Genomic DNA, 23649 nt, shown 5'->3' on the forward strand with positions numbered 1-23649 from the left:
CAAATTTGACCTGTTGATATAATATTTCTGACTCAGGCAGCCAAAAGGAGGGAGCAGCACAGAAGCTGCACATAGGCAGATGCTTCAGTGACAAATCCCACCTGTGATCCTGGTGTGCACTGGACTGGGGATGAAGGAAAGGTATCTTTTGCAGCAGATTTCAAAGGAATTTGGTGCTTGAAATCTAACAAAAAATTCTCTGATACCTTCTCTCCCTTCACCCATCCAAGTTGAAGGACTATGTAAATGAAGCAAGATGTTGCTGGATGAAGCTTCCAGAGAGTGGGTTATTAATTTATAAGCAGATTAGTGGTAATAATGACAGTGGGATGGACTTCACCCCACAGTGGGAGGGACAAGGAGCAACTTGAAAATGGCATCTGGCACCAAAACCCACAGTTATTCACAATAGAGAGCAACTGTGTGGCTGAGAAGCAGCTGAAAGAAATATATGTGGATGCCCTGTATTGTATCTTAATGGAACTTTTGTAAGAGATCCCACTATATGTAGCACCAAAAAGCTCTCCATCTGGAAAACATCTCAGAGAAGTCTCTCAAGGACCCAATAGTATACAGTAGGGATGTGCAAATCAGTTGTAGTAAAAAATGATTTGTACCCAAATCTAGCTGATTTGGGTGATTTGTAGACAGAACAAATCACCCCTGTGCTCAATTGCCCAGATTCAGGTATAAAACAAATCACACCAGATTCAGACCCGAACAACAGATATTAGGACCACCATTTTGTGGCCAAAGTAGGTTGGGTGGTAGTGCCTAATGGGTGAATGCTACCACCCAAACTTCAAAGAAATTGGGCAAAGGGGTGATTTTAAATAGATTTTTGAAGTTTGCCCATCTTTAAGCTTTTTCCCATAGGGAATAATGGGGATTTCAGCAGCCTTATAACTCCACGTGGGGGGCACCAGGGTGGCCCAGAGTGGGTTATGGTGGGTAGTAGTGCCCAATGGGTGCAAGGAAGCTGCCACCTAGATTTCAAAGAAATTGGGCAAAGGGGTGATTTTTTTTTTTTTAATTGAAGTTCACGGGTCTTTAAGCTTTTTTCCATAGGGAATAATGGGGATTTCATCAGCCTTAGTTATAACTCCCGGGGGGGGGGGAGCGGGAGCATAGAGCAGGTTGTGGTGGGTGGTAGTGCCCATTGATGTTCTTCTGAGAGTAGATTCTCTGATAGGAAATGAGAAAACCCACTCTCATTTCCTACCAGAGAATCTACTCTCAGAACACCTCAGACATTGAAAACAACAGAACCCACCACACAGCCCGCTCTGGGCCACCCTGGTGCCCCGCAAGTACAGTTATGTGGCTGCTGAATTCCCCACTGTTCCCAATAGGGGAAAAGCTTAAAGATGTGTCAATTTCAACAAAATTGTAAAAGTCACCCCTTTCACCAATTTATTTGAAAATTGAGTAGTAGCAGGTACCCATTGGGGCACTACCACCTGGCCCACTCCTCTGCCCCCCCAAACCTTCTTTCTGTCCCAAATCTGCCACAAAGACATTCCAACTTAAAAAAATTGTTTAAAATCACCCCTTTGCCCAATTCCTTTGAAATCTGGGTGACAGTTTCCTTTCACCCACTGGGCACTATCACCCACCACAACCTTCTCAGGGCCACCCTGAAGCCCACCCACCCCCCATGTGGAGTTATAAGTTTGCTGAAATCCCCATTATTCCCTAAGGGGAAAAGCTTTAAGATGCACCAACTTCAAACAGTTTTTAAAAAATCACCCCTTTGTCCAATTTCTTTGAAATTAGTGTGGTAGCTTCCACCCCTTGGGCACTACCACCCACCCCACTGTTTTGCTCTTGGAACCCTTTTTGGCCCCAAAGATTCAGATTCAGAAAAATCAGGTACAAATTGGATCTGGGGTGATTCGGGGCGGGGGGGGGGTTGGACCCGAAACAAATTGGGGATGATTAAGTTCAGGAACAAATCACATTGAAAAAAATCAATTTGTGCACATCCCTAGTATCGAGAAGCTGCTGGAGCCAGCATCTACATCAGGAAAGGCATAGAGACTTCCCAGGAAAGAGTGAGTCCAAACCACTCTACCTGGGCAGCAGCTACAGAGAGATAGCCCAGAACCTTCCAGGTCCAAGCAGCCCTGCTCTGGGTTGGCCTCCTCGATATGTCTCCCTGGTAGGTGCATCAATTGGGAAGCTCCAGCAGCCAGGGGCTTCCCAATGCATCCCAGCAAGTGAGCACAGCCTTTGAAGCTGGAGCTCATCCCTAGGGATGTGCAGGGTCGATTCTATTTGAACCTGGTTCAGAAAGAATCTGGTTCAAATACATCTGGCCCAGTTTGAACAATTTGGACTTAAACCAAACCAGGCCCCCAAAAGGAGATGCCAGACCGGGTTCCCTGTCTGAAGTCTATGCCCTCCCTGGAATTCTTGCTAGCATTCAGATTCCTGCCTTGGCGGAAGTACTGCTCTGCCTCTGAATTCCATCTGGAACAGGATAGCAGTCTCCTAAGGCATGTGGGGCCACAGTCCCTATTGTGTGTTAACATAAACCAGCTCATTGAATTGTGCCAAAGAGACTAGAGGAAGCCAGCTCAGATCCTAGAGTAAAAATATCCATCATAATTTAGGTGGACAGTTATCTTCTATGCCAGCTGAAGTCTTCAAGGGCATTCTCAATCTAAACACATTCAACAGTCAAGTGTTAAATTTTTAAAGGAACTGGGCATGAAATTAAACAAAAGTGTAACAGCCTTATGTAACCATATTCAAGATATCTATTAACAACTTTTTGTTAATTAAGTAAGAACATTAAATGTTTACAGAAGAAGTGTGGGTTTCTATCCATGGGGACTGATTCTGAAAGATACTGTGTGCATTTTACTCTGCTAATCTTAGAGAAGAATTAAGACCACTGAACACTTCCAATAATCTCACCCATTATCAGCTAGGTATAATCTGTTATGTGATTGTGGAAAATTACTTAACTACATCAAAGGAGCACTGTTATCCTGCTCTGGGAACAGACTCTGAAAAACAGTTTTCAAATACAAAAGGCAATGTTACAGGTGGCTTAGCCAAGGAAATGCCCCAACAACTGTGTTTCACTTAGATCCAAACAATGGGACTATTCTGAGGCAGAAATGTTAGAACATTTTTCTCCTTATTAGCTTTACTCATGAGAAAGACATCCAACAACCTACCAATTTTGTCTTTCTTTTAATCAAAGTGTTTTTAGACACATTCAAAAAGTAAGGCATTTTTTAATTTGCCAGGATGTACTTTTAAAAAACAAATGTAGGAATATTTTTCAACATTTGCATATTCTTGTAGTATATTTTTTTATTCAGTCTGAAAAATGAAAATAGTATTTTACATCACTTATTTCATTTTGTATGGTGAAATGTCTTGTGCATAACAGTTCACAAACTATTCATATAATATTCACTGTTAAGTTCCTGTGAGCATAGAGCTCGCAATCATTGACTCTTTGATAGTATATGATATTTTAATGGCATTTTTGGCTTGACCCAAGCCTCAGACAGTCTCTTTATAAAGCAGGCTCACATAAAATGTGAGACTGAGAGCAGAGAAAATACTAGGGGTTTGCATGGACAACTTTTCACAGTCTGATCAGAATTTGCACTGAACTGTGGGTCCGCAAACAGGTTTGGTAGAACCGACTGGCTGGGCTGGCCAGTTTTACTGAACCAGCTCAAAATGGTTCAGCAGTTTGGGAGTGAGAAGGGTGAAGGTGAGAGAGAGGAGGGTGGTGTCAGGGTGGACAGTGAGAGGCATCTTTCAGAGTAAGTGAGAAGGTCCTTATTAGTACCTGGAAGCTGCCTGCAGCAGCAGCAGCGCTCCCCCCAGCAGCCCGTGTGGTGACGGCTTGGCTCAGTTCCAGCACTCACTGGTCTCTGCACATGCGTCCTCACCACTCTTGCACTCACCCCTCTCATCCCTGAACTGCGTTCAGATCGGTTCAATCACAGACTGGGCCCCCTTCCTGAAGGGTGCTCCAGTTTGCAGTCAAGCTGCTTGCACCCTCCTGATTCATGGTGGCCTGATTTTCTGTGACCTGTTTGTGCACACCCCTAAATAATTCCTCCAGTCCTTCAATTGTGACTGTCCTTTGGTTCTCTAAACCTGTATTTTGTTTCCCCCATTACATAACTGGGATGTATTCCAGTGCTCAATTTTCCTATCTATCTATCTATCTATCTATCTATCTATCTATCTATCTATCTATCTATCTATCTATCTATCTAACATATTTTTATACCGTGCAAAACATATGTCTCTGGGCGGTTTACAACAAAAACAAAAAGTTAAAACATTAGTTAAAACAAATAAATGACAAATTAAAACATTGGTTAAAATAAATGACAACAGAAAGGTAAAACATTATAAGAATTTAAAACCTTAAAACAATATTTTAAAATGAAGTTAAAACTATTAAAACAATATTTAATTAAAAGCCTGGGTGAACAAATGTGTCTTTAAAGATTTTTTTAAAAATTGTCAGAGATGGGGAAGCTCTTATTTCATCAGGGAGTGTGTGGCAGCAACTGAGAAGGCCCGTCCCCGAGTAGCCACCAGACGAGCTGGTTGCAGCTGCAGACGGATGTCTCCTGATGATCTCAATAGGCGGTAGGGTTCATGCAGAAGTACACATTCTCTTAAATGCCCAGGACCCAAGCCATTTAGGGCTTTATAGGTTGTAACCAGCACTTTGTATTTGCCCAGAAACTTATCGACAGCCAGTGCAGCTCTTTCAATACAGGAGTAATATGGTCTCTCTGAGATGACCCGGAGACCAACCTGGCTGCCGCATTCTGAACCAGCTCTAGTTTCTGGACTACATAAAAAGGCAGCCCCACATAGAGCACATTGCAGTCGTCCAGTCGGGAGGTTACCAGCATATGTATAGCTGTCCTGAGGTCGTTCATCTCAAGAAACGGACACAGCTGGCATATCAGCCAAAGCTGATAAAAGGCACCTCTGGCCATCGCCTCAACCTGGGAAACCAGGGAGAGGCCCAGATCCAGAAGCACCCCCAGATGGTGCAACTTTTCCTTCTGGGGAAGTGTGACCCCATCCAGAACAGGCAGCTCAAACTCATCTCTCAAGTTTCAACCCTGCACAATAAGTACCTCCGTCTTATCTGGATTCAGTCTCAGTTTGTTATCCCTCATCCAGCCCATCACCGCCTCCAGGCAGGCATTTAGATTGGTTATGCCTTCTCCTGATGAAGTTGACATGGAGAAATAGATTTGGGTGTCATCAGCATACTGAGAGCACCCCGCACCAAATCTCCTGATGACCTCTCCCAGCAGTTTCATGTAGATATTAAACAACCTCGGAGACAACCCCTGAAGGACACCATACGAAAGTTCAGATTTTGAAGAACAGTCCCAGAGGGACACCATCTGGAATCTGCTCAAAAGGTAGGAGTGGAACCACTGCAGAGCAGTGGCCCCCACTCCCAACCCCCTCAGACGCTCCAGAATGATACTATGGTCAATATCAAAAGCCGCCGAGAAGTCCAAAAGGACCAACAGAATCACACTTCCTCTGTCAATTCCCTACTGGAGATCATTCATCAGGCTGACCAAGGGAGTCTCCACCCCATAGCCTGCCTGAAAGCCAGTCTGAAATGGGTCTAGATAACTGCATGAAAGTAAGTAGTTTTATCACAACAGTGGCTGATTTACAAAGAGTGTGTGTTCCCATTTCCACTAGATAAAGGGATGTGGCTGTTGTAGCATCCTTTTTTTGTGTTTGAAGATGTCTCTGTTTGATGGAACCCACATTTGATGGGTTCAGTTTGATGGAACCCACATTTTCTCTCATTTGAAAAACACAAAAGAGGTACAGTAGGTTTCCATGACTGTAGTATGGTTTCCATTTTCCTCCTTCTCTCAGTCTCTGTTGATATAATGGTATATTAGGGGGAACGTGCCAAAGTTGTGAAGCATGCTTAATCCTTGTTTCCTCATATCCCTAGTGCACCAGAAGGTAGAAGTGCTTCTACATATATGTGAGATTCCTTTAGGGAAAAGGTGGGACAGGTGCATTCTTAATCTACCAGCAAAGGTCTCTAACCTGAGCTATTTTCACATGTTAGAAAACTGGAGAAAGAACACAGAGAGGTGGGGGCTGGCATCACAGTGGCAATCTCTACACTGGCTTACACCTGCACATTCCTTTCAACATCTGAAATTAGTTTAAACATGTACACGGCTATATGAATAGGCACCTTGCCACAGAATCAGTAACTACAAAAATTCAAAATCATGCAAGCAGGTGCCTATGTGCATATTACGTGGGTACCTCTTTTCAGATGTTGAAATAAGTACATGTGGAAGAGGGCAGGGCAGTCACCTAATGGTGCAGCGGGGAAATGACTTGATTATCAAGTCAGAGGTTGCCAGTTTGAATCCCCGCTGGTATGTTTCCCAGGGAAACAATATATCGGGCACCAGCGATATAGGAAGATGCTGAAAGGCATCATCTCATACTGCATGGAAGGAGGCAATGGTAAACCCTTCCTGTATTCTACCAAAGACAACCACAGGACTCTGTGGTTGCCAGGAGTCGGAATCGACTTGATGGCACATTTTACCTTTACCTTTAGAAGAAGGCAGAGCCTCCTATCACAAGCCTCCATACACCATCTGTGTGTGCATTGTGCCTTCTCCATGCTTCCATCTGACAAGGGGCTTTGATGACTATCAGCTCCTAAGTGTTCGAAGAAAAGAAAACTAAGGAGGGGTGAAAGCATCCACATTTATACAGCTATATTCAAAGCAGTAATGAACTATTTTGTTCTGTGCAACACCGTCCATTATTACTTCTTGCATACTTCACAAAAGGATACAACTTCAACTGGTACTGAGAAAAATCAAAGTATTTTGCAAGTCCTTAAACTTTCCAAAATATGCAGTAGTTTAGTAACTATGCACTTAGGCCTTGATCTTTACAAGATGTATATTGCTGATTATACAATATTACATTATGAGACGTTCTGTTCCTGAAAGTCAAGGAAAGAATACACATAAAGTTTTGAAAAACTGTGGCCACAGGATGCAAAGAACTTTTGTGGGAGTTTGTGTACTGAAAGCTAACTAGCCCAATTGCCAAGTTTCAGCCACAAGTGAATTTCTATCACCAAGTTAATCCATTATGCTGGAAATAAGAGCTCACAGCAGAAATGCTGACACAATCTTCGCAATGGCAGCAGAACTGTTTGCGCTGTTGCAGCACAGATTCGATTGTGCTTCAGCCAAGAACACCTTGACAATCTTGTTTGGGTCTTGTGATTAGTTTTTTGCTCCTGTATGCTGGAGCTCAATAGAACTAATAGAACAGGTTTTTTTGCAAAGGTTTGGTGATTACACCGCACGGTGGAATGCTTCTGAAGCAGAATCAGCCTGGGTGCGAATAACAAATGAATTGTCAGCGCTGCTCCATGAAGTCAGTACAACGTTGTTCATACAGATGCTTATTTATATTCCGCCAACTCCTTCTTCCTTGCTCCCTTTGTTAGCATTATTGAAGAAAACTGACTCCAGCTGCCAACGCTATAGAAGTCAGTGCCAACAATTTAAAGGCACAGTATAGTGGAACAGAAGATAAACATATAGTCACCAGCCTAAGAGGAAGAAGCATGTGCTAGGGTTTTGCAATTCTATTTCTGGCCATGCGAAATTAATGAGATACTTCTTAGAGAAAGATTAATTAACACCTGGGAAATTTTAAAAAAAGATTTATGGGGCCAAATTCTGTTCGACAGGATCCCAGGACAAATCCATTTGTAGCTGTTTCAAAGAAAAGGGAATTTGGAAAACATGTTTCCAATGAGACTAGAACTGCATTCATAGAAACATTACTGTTCCATTGTGTCCATTGAAACCAGAAGAGTTAATCTTTTACCTATGCTAACTAGGCAAAGAGTCACCTTTTGAGGTGGTGGCTCTTATAGTTAGCAGGGGAAGAACAACAACAATTAATAAACTTTATTTGTTAGCCGCCCCATAACAAATTGTTCTTTGGGTGGCTCACAACAAAGGATTAAAATATATAATAATAGCACATAACACATTAAATCATAACAGACAAAAAAGAAGAAAATAAAATACAAAATACAATACAAAACAGCTTAAACACTCATTTTAAAAAATCAGATCAAATCTGAAGAACAAAATTTAAAAGGCCTGGGTGAACAAAAAGGTCTTTACCTGGCATCTAAAAGAACAAAGTGATGAAGCCAGGTGAATCTCACTGGGGAGGCTATTCCATAAACGGGGTGCAACCACCAAAAAGGCCCTCTCCCTTTGGCCCCCTCCTCACCTCATTTGTCAGGGGCACCCAGAGGACCTCCAAAGAAGACCTTAAGGTTCGGGTAGGGAACCAATTGTCCCTATTCAGCCCACATTTTGAGAAAAATATTGGAACAAGTCCATAGGAAGGCAATAAATGTGGTGAAGAGTCTTGAAACCAAGTAATACATGGAATGGTTAAAGGAGCTGAGTATGCTTAACCTGGAGGATGGCGGCGGGAGAGGAAGACCTAGGGGAGTTATTCAACCCCAGCACAGTGCCCTTCAAGGGGCTGTTGCTCGTGTACTCTCTGTGTTTCTTTTTAGACATTAGAAGAATTCCTTAACTGTGAAAGCTGTTTGCAAGTAGAACAGTCTGCTTCAAGTAGCTGTATTTCCATTTTGCTAGATAGATTCTTTTAAACAGAGGCTGGATGACCTTTTGACAGGGATGCTGTAGCAGATTCCTTCACGGAGCAAAGGATAGGATTAGAAGACCTCCAAAGTCCCTTCTAGCTCTACAACTCTATAAATGGCTTTACACCATCAGGTGGAACACAGTAGAAAGTAAGTAGGAGGCAACCAGAGGTCTCCAGTGAGTGAATGCTCCTGGTATGAGCCAGTACTCCCAGCTCTTTTGTATCATTTGATGTTGTCAAGTCCAGCTCGCATGCCACCTTACTGAGATTCTACCAACTTTGTCAAGCAACTTCAAACCTTAGTGACATATGTTGGTAGAATCTTAGGAGAAGAGAGATGAGAAATGGACATGGGTGGCTTCAGACTACACAACCACCAGGTACTCGTGCTCTTGCATCACAATTTTTAACCAACATCTGGCTTACGGACTTTGGTGGATCATATGAAGCCACCATGTGATTCTAACATTCCCTTCAGCTTCCTTCCTCAGTGTAAATATCTATATTGAACAGGGGAGTAACTCACATGTCATAATTCAACCTTCATGCAAATATGATTATCTCAGGAATTGTTTGGGCATATCAGGGAGTTCAATGCTACAGAGGTGTCTCCCTCCATTATTATTATTATTTACTTATTTAGTGCATTTTTATACCACCATAACGCAAGGTCTCAGGGAGGTTCACAACAATAAAAACAAAACTTAAAATCAATTAAATATTAAAAACAGCTTAAAACAAATAAATAAATAATCCAAAATTTTAAAAGTTACAAAGTTAAAAAGCTAAAATGCCTGGGTAAAAAGATAAGTCTTTAGACACTTTTTTAAAGCTGCTAGAGATGGGGAGACTCTTATTCCCACAGGAAGTACGTTCCAAAGTCTCAGGACAACAACAGAGAAGGCCCGACCCTGGGTGGCCACCAGGCGACATGAAGATAGCCAAAGACGAGCCTCCCCTGATGTGTGCAGTGGACGATGGGGATAATGAAGAAGAAGACCCTCACTTAAGTACCATGGGCCTAAGCTGTTTAGGGCTTTATAGGTTATAACCAGCACTTTGTATTTTGCCTGGAAACTTATTGTCAGCCAGTGCAACTCCTGTAATATAGGAGTAATGTGGTATCTTCGAGATGACCCGGAGACCAACCTGGCTACTGCATTTTGTACTAATTGCAGTTTCCGGACTACGTACAAAGGTAGCCCTGCATAGAGCGCATTGCAGTAATCAAGTCTGGAGGTTACCAACAAGTGTACTACTGTTGTGAGATCATGAACCTCAAGAAACGTACACAGCTGGCGTATCAACCGAAGCTGATAGAAAGTGCTTCTGGCCACTGCCTCAACCTGGGGAACCAGGGAAAGGTGTGGATCCAGAAGCACTCCCAAACTGCGTACCTGTTCCTTCTGAGGAAGTGTGACCCCATCTAGAACAGGTAGATCAATATCGCTTCCTGAGGGACGACCCCACACAATAAGTACCTCCATCTTGTCTGGATTCAGTCTCCGTTTGTTATCCCTCATCCAGCCCATTACTGCTTCCAAGCAGGCATTCAGGGAGGATATGCCTTATCCTGATGATGTTGACATGGAGAAATAGATTTGGGTGTCATCAGCATACTGATAACACTCAGCACCAAATCTCCGGATGATCTTTCCCAATGATTTCATGTAGATATTAAAAAGCATTGGAGACAGTAGGGATCCCTGAGGGACCCCATATAAAAGCTCAGATTTTGAAGAGCAGCAGTCTCCAAGTGACATCATCTGGGATCTGCCAGAAAGGTAGGAGTGGAACCATTGCAAAGCAGTGCCTCCCACCCCCAATTCCCTCAGACGTTCCAGAAGGATACTATGATTGATAGTGTTGAAAGCCGCCAAGAGATCTAAAAGGATCAACAGAGTCACACTTCCTCTGTCCTTTCCCAATTGGAGATCATCCATCAGGCCGACCAAGGCAGTCTCCACCCCATAGCCCTTCCGAAAACCAGTTTGAAATGGGTCTAAATAGTCAGTTTCCTCCAAGACCGCCTGGAACTGGGAGGCCACCACCCTCTCAATCACCTTGCCCAACCATGGGAGGTTGGAGACAGGACTGTAGAACCTGAGTAATTAGGAACATAGGAACATAGGAAGCTGCCATATACCAAGTGAGGCCATAGGTCCATCTAGCTTAGTGTTGTCTACCCAGACTGGTAACAGCTTCTCCAAGGTTGCCGGCAGGAATCTCTTTCAGCCCTATCTTGGAGATGTCAGGGAGGAAACTTGGAACCTAGAAGCTCTTCCCAGAGTAGCTCCATCCCCTAAGGGGATTATCTTGCAGTTCTCACATGTCTAGTCTCCCATTCATATACAACAAGGGTGGACCCTGCTTAGCTAAGGGGACAAGTCATGCTTGCTACCACAAGACCAGCTGTCCTCAGTGTAAATATCTATTTTGAACAGGGAAGTAACTCACATGTCATAATTCAACCTTAATGCAAATATGGGTATCTCAGGAATTGTTTGGACATTTTGGGCATATGCAATTATATGCTGACCATTGACTGACAATTACTACACCGGGTGCTAGAATTGTCATTCCAGAGAGAGAGAGAGAGAGAGAGAGAGAGAGAGAGAGAGAGAGATGCAACACCTGAAACCTTTAAGTATTCTTCAGCATTTCTTAAGAAATTTTTTTCTCATATTGTACCAAAAATATAGTTCTGAATTCTAGGAAACAAAATTCATAGAGATATAACTAGGTGTATGTGTGTAATATTTATCCTGCATATATTTTGATTTCTAATAACTTACAGTAATCTGTATACTAAATACAAAGTAATGGATACAATCCTTAGAATGAACAGGATCAAAGAGCACATTCCAACAGCATATGGTGTTTCTGGTCCTTGGCATATGTAACTGTGTCTATAAGAACTGTGCTAGATAGTGTAGTAAGTTATTGGTCATGTGTGGGTTCTGATTAATATTTTCAGGATTGTTAAAGATAATATGTGTGGCTATAGCACAGAACTGTACAATGATTTTTGGGCAGAAGAGACTAGATTGTAGGGTTGTGCGTTTTTTCCCCCTGTTTTGGTTTTGGCCCGAATCCGAAACACCCGCATTTTGTTCTTTGTTCGAAATCAACCAATCCGAAAAACCCCAATTTTGTTCTTTGTTTGAAATTTCAAAATCCAAATATGAAATGTTTTGGATTTTAAAAAAATGGCCCCAGGGCAAAACTAGTGGGTGGTAGTGCCCAATGGGTGGAAGCTACCACCCAAATTTCAGAGGAATTGGGCAAAGGGCTGATTTTTGGTGAATTTTTGAAGTTTAAGATTTTTTCCATAGGGAATAATGGAGGTTTCAGCAAAAGTATAGCTTCATGTTGGGGGGAAAGGGGTGGCCCAGAGCAGAGTAGGGTGGGTGGTAGTGCCCAGTGGGGGCAAGGAAGCTGCCAGAATTATTTCAAAGGAATTGGACAGAGGGCTGATTTAAAAAGATTTAATGGAATTTATGCGTCTTTAAGTTTCTATGAGAGTGGATTCATGGTTTGTCACTGAAAATCTCATGTGCTACCAGAGAATCTACACTCAGAACACCTCAGAAACAACAGAACCCAGCACCTCATGGATTAGCAACCCATGGGGGTGGTTGGCACCCTATGTGCACTACACCACCACTCGCTCTGGGACACCCCGGTGCCCCTCAAGTGGAGTAATGGGGCTGCTGAAACCTCCTTTATTCCCTATGGGGAAGAATCTTAAAGATGCATAAACTTCAACAAATCACAAATAATCAGTCCTTTGCCCAATTCCTTAGGAATCTGGTTGTGGCAGCCTGGCAGGCACCCATTGGGGCACTACCACCCAACCCACTCTTCTGCCCTGAATCCATTCCCAGGCTGACATGAAGTAGCCATTGCAGGCTGGGCTCAGGCTGGCAACAAGACAGGCATAGGCAATGGCATGGCAACTTGAGGCATGCAATGCTGCAAACTAGTTCTCTCTCTCTCTCTCTTTTCAATGAGGCAGAAAGACAGAATGGCAACTACTAACTTACCGAATGAATTGAAAACCCCTCCTTGAACTCCCCCCGCTCTTGCCCCTTCTTCAACCCTTCCCCTGGCCAATGTGGGGTCAGTAAAGAGTGGCAAGAGGCAAAAGAGCCAATGGGGAACAAGGAGAGAATCATCAGCAGGTCAGCCCATGCTTTAGGTCACTGATCAGAAGGCTGGAAGGGCAGGAGATTCAAAGAGATTGACTCTTGAGATCGCCACAAAATGGAAGTCCGAAACAACAAAACATTTTGTAGCCAAAACAGGGATGTTTTGTTATATATACAAAACTTTCGGATCTGGAAAATGGGTGTTTCATTTTGTCTACAAAACACCCTAAACAGGCTGTTTGGGGTACAAAAAGTTTTGTACCCAAAACGTTTCGCACATCCCTACTAGATTGTTATCTTAATCTTATATCCATAACTCTGATTGGAAAATACGGAGATAAGCCTGGGTCAGCTTTGTATGTGGCCTTCATTGATTTTAAATTGGCATTTGACTCTATATATCTGGGAGAATATATATCTTCTCTGGGAGAAGCTAGCACAAACAAACATTGACAAGCAGCTTCTTTTTTTAATGCAACAGCTTCATGCAGGCTCGAACATCAGGGTTAGATGTCATCCTAAAGGCGAGCTTTCACAACCTGTACTTACCTATAAAGGAGTGAAGCAGGGATGCATCCCTGCCCCCTTGCTTTTTAATTTATATATCAATGACTTGGCCCCTTGTTTAACTGATTACAGCCTACATTTGCCATCTGCAGCAGGTGTGTGCATTCCTCTTCTTCTTTATGCAGATGCTGCTGCTATTTTTTCTAGGACTCCGGTGGGTCTGAGGCGAGCATTGAAAAGATTGCCTCTCTACTGTAGAGCCAATCATCTTCTGATCAATTATTCGAAATCCAAAGTAATTATTTTTGCAAGGAGACCTAGGCAGTTAAGATGGTCGATTGAGGATCAACAGTTAGAACAGGTCTATACATATTGATAGCTAGGTGTGATCCTGCAAGCAAGGGGTTCATGGAAAGTGCATATAGATCAAGTTATTCTTACGGCACGGAGAAGTTCTCTGGCTATCCGGAGATTTTTCTATTCTAAAGGAGGTGAGATCATTTTGGCCACCTTGAAATTATTTGCGGCCAAAGTTAGGAGCCAGCTATTATATGGGGCGCAACTTGGTCCTTTTCCTTCATACAAGTCTATGGATGTGGTTCAAAATGACTTCCTTAGGGCTCTACTTAGAGTACCTAGATGTGTCCCCAATGTATTATTAAGGTTTGAGTTAGGTGTTCTGAAGATCAAGGTCTGGGCCTGGTTGTCTATTTTGACCTATTGGCTCAAAGTCAGATCCCCCCGCCCCCGCTCCCGGGGATGGATTTCTCTTATCTTGGCTGATGTATTCCAGCCCACCTGGATGCAGGCTATTCAGGACAAAATTGTGTCCTTGGGTCTGTCTATGGACTACCTGGTCCTGTTAAGTCACGACCAGGCTAGGCAGATCCTGAAACAAAGACTCTTGGACTTCGAAATCCAACAAGAATTCTCCCAAATCCCTGATTGTACTAAAAGCAGGCTGGGTTTGAGCAGTTCTAGCTGGGGCCCTGCTGCTTATTTGAATGCCTTGAGCATGACGTGCTACCAGATGGCCTTTTTCAGAGCTATACATGATATGTTACCTTCAGTGGTGCTCTCGGGGAGGTTTCTGGGGATTCCTAGGGAGGATAGATTATGCCCATGTGGTATGGGGGAAGTTGAATCCATCTAACATGTTTTGTTGCGCTGTCCATTATATAGAGATTTAAGATGTTCCTTATTAACTCCTCTTCTGACACCCTTCCCAGGTTGCTCAGGAGATTTTTATGTTTCCTATCTTCTTGCAGATAGAACTTTAGATGTCACCTTTAAGGTAGCCAAATTCTGTTCTATTGCAGTATTGTTACGGCAGTGAGCTTGTCTTTGATTAATTTTAAAAATTTTATCGATCATTTATTTGTGGATATTTATCTATATTTAAATAGTTCTTTTTTCCAAGTGTATCTTTCTGTGTTATGAGATGTTTTGTTTACATTATGTTATGCTGACCTTGGGTCGCAAATAAAGAACCTTGCACCTTGTACCCCATCCATAACTTAATCTGCATACAGACCCACGCCCCGCCCCAAATCTTCATGGAGTGGCTAAATCCAGTCTCACTCACTATTCAAGGTAATTTCATGAGCCTCCTTCCTCTACTGCAGCAGCAGAAATGGTTGCTTTCATTCTTGATAGGGCAGCAACAATAGCATTCTAGCTCTCAGCGACTCCCCTTAATGTTTTTCCTTCACAGTGCTCCATGCATAGGCGGAACTGGGGGGGCAGGGAGGCCACATGCCCTAGGCACCACTGAGGTGGGGGCGCCATGCCAGTTCCTTCCACCCCCACCCCATTGCCCACCTGCCCAGCCCCAGAGCCCCTCAGCCACTTGCCTCCAGCTCCAGCTGATCGGCAAGGCCTAGGATAGGCAAGGCCTGCAAACTGCAGAGCTCTTCTCTGCCTGCCTCTGCTTCCAGGGAGGCCTCCGAGTATGCCTCCCTGAAGCCTGAACTCGGCAGGCGCCAAGAAAGGCAGGAAGGAGGAAGCAGGCAGAGTTCTCTACAGCAGCAGCAGCAGCAGCCCCTCTGCCCAGACCATCCAGCACAGCATTTGCTAGGTAGGCTGTGAATTCCTTTTTGTGGTCCCCCCCCACCCCTATAGGAATCTGCTTGCCATAGGGCTTTGATATGGGGGGGTGGGGCGAGACTGAGAAGTCTCTGAATATTTAATTTAAAACAGACTGGAAAATGTGCTGGCTTTAAAAACAAAAACTATCTAAAAAGGCCTATAAGTGGCTTGTTTCATGTCAGAAAATTACAAACACTTCTGGAACAAATATTTATTTATTTATTTATTTATTCATTCATTCATAAATGCACTTATGTTCAAGTTGTTTTGCAACCCAGAAGGTCTGAGTGAGAACTGTGAAGCATGTGTTGTGCTTTTATTTTATTTAATTTTTCTTGTGTGTGAACTGCTCCCCAATAACTTGCAGGGACTTCAGGGTAAATCTGGCCAACATGTGAATGCAGCTCCTCAATTTCAGAGGAGATGTGTGTTAAAGGGCTTTAAAAGCCTCCTGTGAAAAACCTCCTGCAATCAAACTTTACTGAATTTGTTCAGAATTCTGAGAAAACAAACATAGGCTCACCCTGCATGGTTGAAAGTCTCCTTTGCTAATCTGCAGCAAGGGGGCCATTTTAATAATTAGCGTTGCTAGTGTGTTCTAGGCATTAACAGTAGCACAAATATATACTCAATGTATATCACTATATACTGTGAAGTGTGCATATGTGTATTCAGTGAAATGTATTTTCAGGCAGCATACTTATTTTGAAATATCAGACTTAAATCCTTGGGGGCATGGGATGTGTGGAGGCCCTGGACTTTGAGGGGCTGGGGGCCCATTTTAAAATCTCATCTTGGCCCATTCCAACCTTGCTATGCCCCTGGCGGTCACTACACATGGGTGTCTGCACAATACCTGCACAGAAGAAACTCCCTTGTAGAAAATGTGTCTCTTGTAAATTGACCCTGAATTTTCCATCCATGACTGGGATATTTGAGAGTTAGAGTCAATAATAAAAGAACAGCATACTGCTTGTGACAGGAAGGGGCAAATTACAATGATTTTTTAGTCTGGCAAGGGCTGGTTTTGGCCCTGGCAGAACTTGGCTGTCTGCTCCTGTTGCAAATGCCTGTGTCTAGTGTGGCAAACTAATGTATCCTCCTCCCTCTTGGTGTCAAAGTAAGCACTAGTGTGGTGAACGCATATATACCCCATCATGAGCCAACAGTCATCATAAGACAAAGGCTGGCAGGAATCATTCACTGGTTTATAGACCACCACCACCACCTTCTTCTTCCCCTATTTTACTAGTGGCTATTTGGGCAGGTGATCCTCTAGGACAAAGTCATGTTTTTTAAAGAATGAGATGAGACAGAGAAAATGACACTTGGAATCCTCGCATAACTCCTGACTGTTGTTCTAAGTCTTTTACAGAGATGGCTCATGTTTTCAGGTTTTGATCAACAACCATGTCTAGATGGTACAGTGTTCCTTTTAACATGGATTTCCAGATATTGTTGACTACAAGTCCCATCATTTCGGTTTGGACAGGGGCGCAATTTCAGTGCTTGCCCTAGGCACTATTTTCCCTAGTTACGCCTCTGGCTCCATGTAGTGTTGCAATGCTAGGTGGAGAATTGGGGCTAGGTGGGACATGGCAGGAAGAAGTCTCAGCTAAAAGACTGTTGTTACTCTGAGTGCCAAGAATTAAAGAAACCAGCATTCACAACCATGATAATGGCAGGAACCATGTAGGATGGAGCTGCCAGAGGAAATCTTGCAAAGGGGCCTCCTTAAACCTGGAGCTACATGTGTATGTAATGGCCAAAATCCAGCCTAACCTTTCACAGACATGTTGGGTTTTTCTGTGCGAGAGGAGCAATTTTCAGCAATCCCTCGCTTGCCTCTGCAGCCCTCTTTGCCTCCCAAACTAGGTCCCTGAGGGTTGTACAACTCTCATGGACATATTTTTGGGAGGTACAGGGGGCTGCAAAATGAAGCAGGGGTCAAAGAAAATCACCCCTCCCCTATTGCATGTGAAAAGCACTTCAGTACATACAATGTTAATCTGAATGTCATAACATCATATAAACATGTGCAAGAGGTGAAAATACAGATGCACTCTCGCGTCTCCAAATGTCTGAGCATTTAATTGTACCACCAGAGCCTAGTTCAATAAGATCAATTTAAAAAGCCATGGGAAATGGAAGGGAGGAGAAAGAATAAAGCGACTCAGGACCCATATTTGATTTTCCTGGCACCTCACTGTTTCTTCACCCTTTTTTAGTGAGCTGCCTTATTTCAAATATAGAGAGAATGAATTTGTCATGGGATATTATGTAACACACTGAGCTGGGTCTCACGATCAGTGAGACCCGGTTTGGGAAGCACTAAGCCCGCTCTCCCCACAAACGATCCGGGTGGGAGCCCTGGGCAGCCGGATTGGCTGCCCACATGATTGCCAGCTCTGTGACGGTGCCGGTGGGTGCTGGGGAACTTGGGAGCTCAGGGGCCACGCGGCCCCCAGAAGCTCCAATATGCCCTGCGCAAGCACGCAGGGCATACTGGGGAGACCCCTGGAGCCGGGAGGAGGATTTTTGCCTCCCCTCTGGGGGTCTACTCATGAGTAACCATGGTGCAGAGCCGCACCGCAGCTACTCACGATCTTTAAAACCAGGTTTGCTGAGCGCTTGCTCCGCAAACCTGGTTTTAGGACAGGGGTAGTTAGGTGGGTTACCTGCCTAGGAACCACCGGGCTCACAGCCGAGTCCAGTGGTTCACACGATGGGGCAAAATCGGGCTAGCCTCCGCTAGCTCGATTTTGTCCCATTGTGTGAATAGCCTCACTGAGTCAATGGCCTCATGAGGCCACTTTCATGGGCCCCTTTGATAACAAAGCCAATAGAAACTACCTTTAGATATCAATGCTTGAAAATGTTTTGATTATAATACCTTTTGGAAACGGGAATCTTTTTTTGTAATGTAAACTGCTTTGAGAACATTACATTACATTTTGTAATGTAAACTGCTTTGAGTTGAAAGGCAGGATATAAATACTTGTAGTAGTACTATGTTTCACTTCCTGATTTTCACCTATGGTTTCAGGTCTGCTCAACTTTGCCCCCCACCCCAGCTGTTTTTGGACTAGAACTCCCATAATCTCCAGCCACAATGGCCAATAGCCAGGGATTATGGGAGTTGTAGGCCAACATCTGCAGGAGGGACGAAGTTGAGCAGGCCTGGGTTAGAATGAGAATGGTAACTTATACATCATTCTGGGTTTGGTTTCTAATTGAAAATTGAATGGTGGATCAGCATGAACATCACAACTAGGTTATGAACTAGTTAGAGCCAGTGCATAGTGGCTAAGAGGCTCAGCTATGAATCAGGGACTCTCTGGTTTGAATGTCATCTTTTTAATGAACTTACTAGGTGGCCGTAGGCAAGTCACTCCTTCTCAACTTATGCAGTATAATAATATTCACTTATTCTTATAAGCTTGTTGTAAAGGTTACCTCACCCCCAAAGAGAGAATAATGTAAATTACTGTGAACACTCAAAAGCACAATAGGTATGTATGCCAAATATCATTAAGATTACATTGTAAATACTGAAAAAGAAGGACCGTGTGCATGAGAGAGAGAGAAAAAGAGTTTCAAATGGTTTCTGCTTTGAAGCTGGGAAAACTGGAAGAACAAATCAGGCTTTCTCACTGTCAAAAAGGAAAGCATCTGTTGACCCAAATGCTCACTATAACAAAAGAACATGGCTGTTTATTATTAGATAGCAGTTAAATTTTTACCACCAGATTTAACTTGTATTTCACTCTGTGTACATTACTAGGTATTATCTATAGACACCCAAGTTATCAAGGATTGTTTCCACACTTGCTTGGATCCATATCCCTTAAATATGTGTGCACCTAGATTGGTGTTCATTGCTGGCACACCAGCTCAGGTTTTCCAATGAAATTTTACTTTAAATACTCAGTTACTAGGGGAGCCCTTTCTCTTCTGCAGCTGGCTCTAGTAGATGGGGAAGGAGGTAACTATCCATCTGGCAGAGCTAGTCAGCCATACTGACCAGCATCAAACCAGCAAACATGAAACACTTCAGATCAAGTCCGGACAGTGATGCTTTACCCTAAAGTACCCCAGAGGAGCAAGGCGACAAGGAAAGGAAAAACAAATTTACTCTGAAAGACCACAACACATTAACCAAATATCGAATATTGGTGGCAGTAGCCAGACAGAGAGGAGCTTCACACGACACATGTCAAGAGCCTGAGAGGGCTTAGCCCCTTCTCCATGCAGACGAGCAGCCTCTCATAGCTAGGTGGCCGAATTGGACACCCACATGACTGCTGGCTCCTTCACTGAGCTGGCAGGGGCTGCGGGGATCAGGGACCATGCGGCCCCTGGAAGGTCCAGGATGCCCTGCACGAGTGCACAGGGCATTCTGAAGAGAACCCCAAGCCCGGGAGGCTGCTTGCAGCCTCCAGGCTGGGTGTCTACTCATGTATTGCTGCATGCTGTGGCAACACACGAGCAAAGAAATGAGGTTAATGGAGCGCTTGCTCCGTTCACCTCATTTAAGGGGAGGGTGGTTTAGGTGAGCTAGCTGCCTTGGGAGCACCAGGACCACCTGCAAGCCCAGTGGTTCCCAGGACTACTGGAAAGTGGGCTAAGCTCCCTTAGCCCACTTTCCAGTGAATGTGGGAATAGCTTCAGAAAGCAGTTCTGAAAAGAAAGCAATGAAAGTAGGCATGGTGTAGTCAAGTTGCTTGCAGGAAAAATGAAAGTGAGAAAGTGCCAAAGAGGAGAAGAGATGGGGAAGGAAAAAAGCTGTTTATATCTCTCCCAGTCTTCTGTGGTTGAGGTAAAGAAAGGGACGAGTTGTATTCTATCTAGTAATCTTTTATGCTTTGTTGTTGAGAAGTTTGTCCCACTTTATTAATGAAATGCTCAGGGATCAGAATGTTATGAAAACAAACTGCTCCAAACTGCATGAAAAACTGCCATTGGAGCAGAAACCTACCTTAGACAGAGTTATAGATATGGCTAGGAGGGTGGAAAATGCTCTTCGCTGTGCCAAATCGCTCTCTTTGGTATCCAAAGAGAACCAACCTCCTGAAATCCAAGCTGTTCACTATAAATCCTTCCAAACCCAATCTTCTCAAATGGCACTGCCCCAGAATGTGGCAGCACAAGAAAAGAAGAGCTACCAATGCTGCTGATGTGGAGACTCTGCCCACAAAGCCAATGAGCAATGGGTAGGGCACTTACAACAAGTGCAAAGAAGTAGGACACTTTGCTAAGGTTTGCAAGTCTGCATTCCACTCCATTACTGATTTACCATAATAAGGATGAGGCAGATGACCCAATTCCTGACAGCATTTTAAGTGTGACAGAATTAGAACTGGCTTCTCCACGTTATCAAGTTAAACTTAATGGCTATAAAGTGCGGGTGCTGGCTGATTCTGGTTCTCTGTATGCTATCATTTCCCATCTTTTACAAGAAGTTCATTTAAAGGGTTGTGCATGGAACTGCTTGGGGCAGTTCGGTTTGAGGCTGAACCAGACTAGAACTGAGCTGCCCTGTCTGTGCACCAGTTCTGCCGAACCAGCTGATGGTTCGGTTTGTGTCTAGAACCGGGATTGAACCAGGTAGAACCAGTTTGACCCCAGTTCGAATGCTTGTAAAGGGGAGTCAAGTAAGGATTCCCCTTTACAAGCACCAGGGGAACCCTACAGGATTTTAAAGGGTGGGAAGAGGGCAGGATGTTACCTTACCAACCACAGCAGCATGGGTACCCGGAGGGGGATGGCAGGCCAGTAGCAGCTCCCCAAGGCCCCACCAGTGCTCCCACCATCATCTTGGGCCAGCAGGGGCCTAGTTCAGGCCTCTATGCATGTGTGACTTCCATGCATGTGCAGAGGACATTTACATCACCAAGCAAATGTGCATGGTGATACAAATGTCCTCTATGCATGCGCCAAGGTCCTTCTAAGGGTTTCTACTATCATGCATAGGCTTGAACCAGGGCCCCACCAGTCCAAGATGAATGGGGGAGCACTGGCAACACCTTGGGAAACCACCACTGGCCCACAATCACCTCCAAGGTGCAGCGCTGCTGCGGTGGGTAAGGTAATCTCCCACCCTCATCTGCCCTTTTAAAACCCTGTAGGGACCCCGCAGTGCTTGTAAAAGGGGATCCTTACTGGATTCCCCTTTACAAGCACTACCAGTTGAACTGAGCCAAACTGGTTCAATCCAAACCAGGCCCTCTTTGGCACGAGCTCAGACTAGGCTCCCTTTTTGGAGGGGGCTTTGTTTGAGCTTGAACCAGTCAAACTGGCTCAGTTCAAGTCGAACTGGTTTGCACATCCCTACTCCTTTCTACATCAGATCTGCACTTGCAACGTTCAGCCATCCACCCACGGGGATATGGAGGTTCCCATATTGCCCTAAGTGGATACTTCACTGCTGTCCTGGAATACAAAGGATGGACTGTAGAAGGGAAAGTGTATGTGTCACAAAAAGGATTCTCAATATTGGGCTGAAAACATCAGAAAGTTCTACAGATAACGTTAGACCAAAACAGCATGGAAACCATATTACAGATTATGGAATAACCACATGCTGATATGATTGCTGATTTTTCAGATGCTGCTGCTGGTATTTCTGGAACAGCCATACATTTCAAACATAAAATTCAAATGAAGGCAAATGCAATATCTGTATAAGACAAAGTGAGGAATGTACCCATAGCATTTCACCAACCGACAGGAGCTTTTAAGACTTCAGCATGCTGACATCATAGATTCTGATAATTCATCAGACTGGGTCTCTCCCATAGTTCTTGTGCAGAAATCAAATGGTACACTTTGTATGTGCATAGATTTAAGAGATGTGCACTCCAACATGGTAGTGGATGAAACATGGTAGTGGGTGAAACACGGTAGTTGATGAAAAAATTGTGAGCCTCCATGCTCACAACTTTGGACTTGTCTTCGTCTTCTCATCAAATTCCTCTGCTCAAAAGTTCTTGCAAATGTACAGCCTTCATTAGCCCAAAGGGCCTTTTTCAATACAAAAGACTGCTCTTTGGATTAGCCTCTGCAGCTTTGGTATTTCAAAGAATGATGCATGTAATTTTGGGGACTACAGAAGGATGACATTTTAATGTATGACAGAACCACTGAGGAGCATAACATAATGCTAAACTTAGGGAAGTCTTAAGAAAAACTCCGACAACATGGACTTACTATCTCTGCAGAGAAATGTCAGTTTTGCACACACTTGGTGACGTACTTGGGACACACAAAACTCAACGTGGCATACATCCCAAAAGAGACTTGGTGAAAGCTATTCAGGAAGCACCAAAGTCACACAAGGAGCATGCATTTCAATCGTTTTTAGGACTCTGTATTACTCTAAATTTGTTAGACAATTTGCCTCAAAAGTTGCCCCATTGTGTCTTCTTTTTAAAAACAATGTAACATCTAACTAGGATGCATCCTGCAAGGCTAGTTTTCAGACTATCAAATCAGCCATTACTGAAATTCCCTCTCTCACGTCATTTGACACCAACAGGCACACTATTGCAACCAGTGAGCTTGTCCTTGATAGATAGGGAAAAGAGCTGGTCTTGTGGTAGCAAGCATGACTTGTCCCCTTAAGCTAAGCAGGATCCGCCCTGGTTGCATACAAAAGGGAGACTAGAAGTGTGAGCGCTGTAAGATATTCCCCTCAGGGGATGGAGCCGCTCTGGGAAGAGCATCTAGGCTCCAAGTTCCTTCCCTGGCATCTCCAAGATAGGGCTGAGAGATTCCTGCCTGCAACCTTGGAGAAGCTGCTGCCAGTCTGTGTAGACAATACTCAGCGAGATAGACCTATGGTCTGACTCAGTATATGGCAGCTTCCTATGTTCCTATGACCTAGATAGGCTTCATAATTGGCAGTGTGAGCTATACAGTAGGTTAACCAAGCAGGGATCCATGTCTAGCACTGCACCAATGCTTTCATGCATCACAGAATCATTTCAGGGGTGCACATGTCTTGCAAGGACTAGCTAAACTGAATGTTCAAGGCAGGCTTTAGCCCAGCACATTGCATTTTTATTTTTAAGCAGTGAGAATATCTCTCATGATACATGGGCTAAAAATAAGTAACATAAATGGCAGTCCCAAACTATTCAACCAACAATGGATTCACACAGATAATGTAATATGTGGC

General features: G+C 43.9%; 1 protein-coding gene across 1 annotated transcript in view; it reads left to right on the plus strand.

Moving 5' to 3' along the window:
- Positions 1-15419: 15419 nt before the first annotated feature.
- Positions 15420-23649, plus strand: part of NFIA (nuclear factor I A) — a 708337-nt gene continuing 700107 nt past the window's right edge. Inside the window, exon 1 of the mRNA XM_053243547.1 lies at positions 15420-15459. The gene's annotated coding sequence lies outside the window, so the exon portion shown is untranslated. The remainder of the gene's footprint in view (positions 15460-23649) is intronic.

Source organism: Hemicordylus capensis, chromosome 4 (assembly GCF_027244095.1).
Source record: "Hemicordylus capensis ecotype Gifberg chromosome 4, rHemCap1.1.pri, whole genome shotgun sequence".
Taxonomy (NCBI): Eukaryota; Metazoa; Chordata; class Lepidosauria; order Squamata; family Cordylidae; genus Hemicordylus; species Hemicordylus capensis.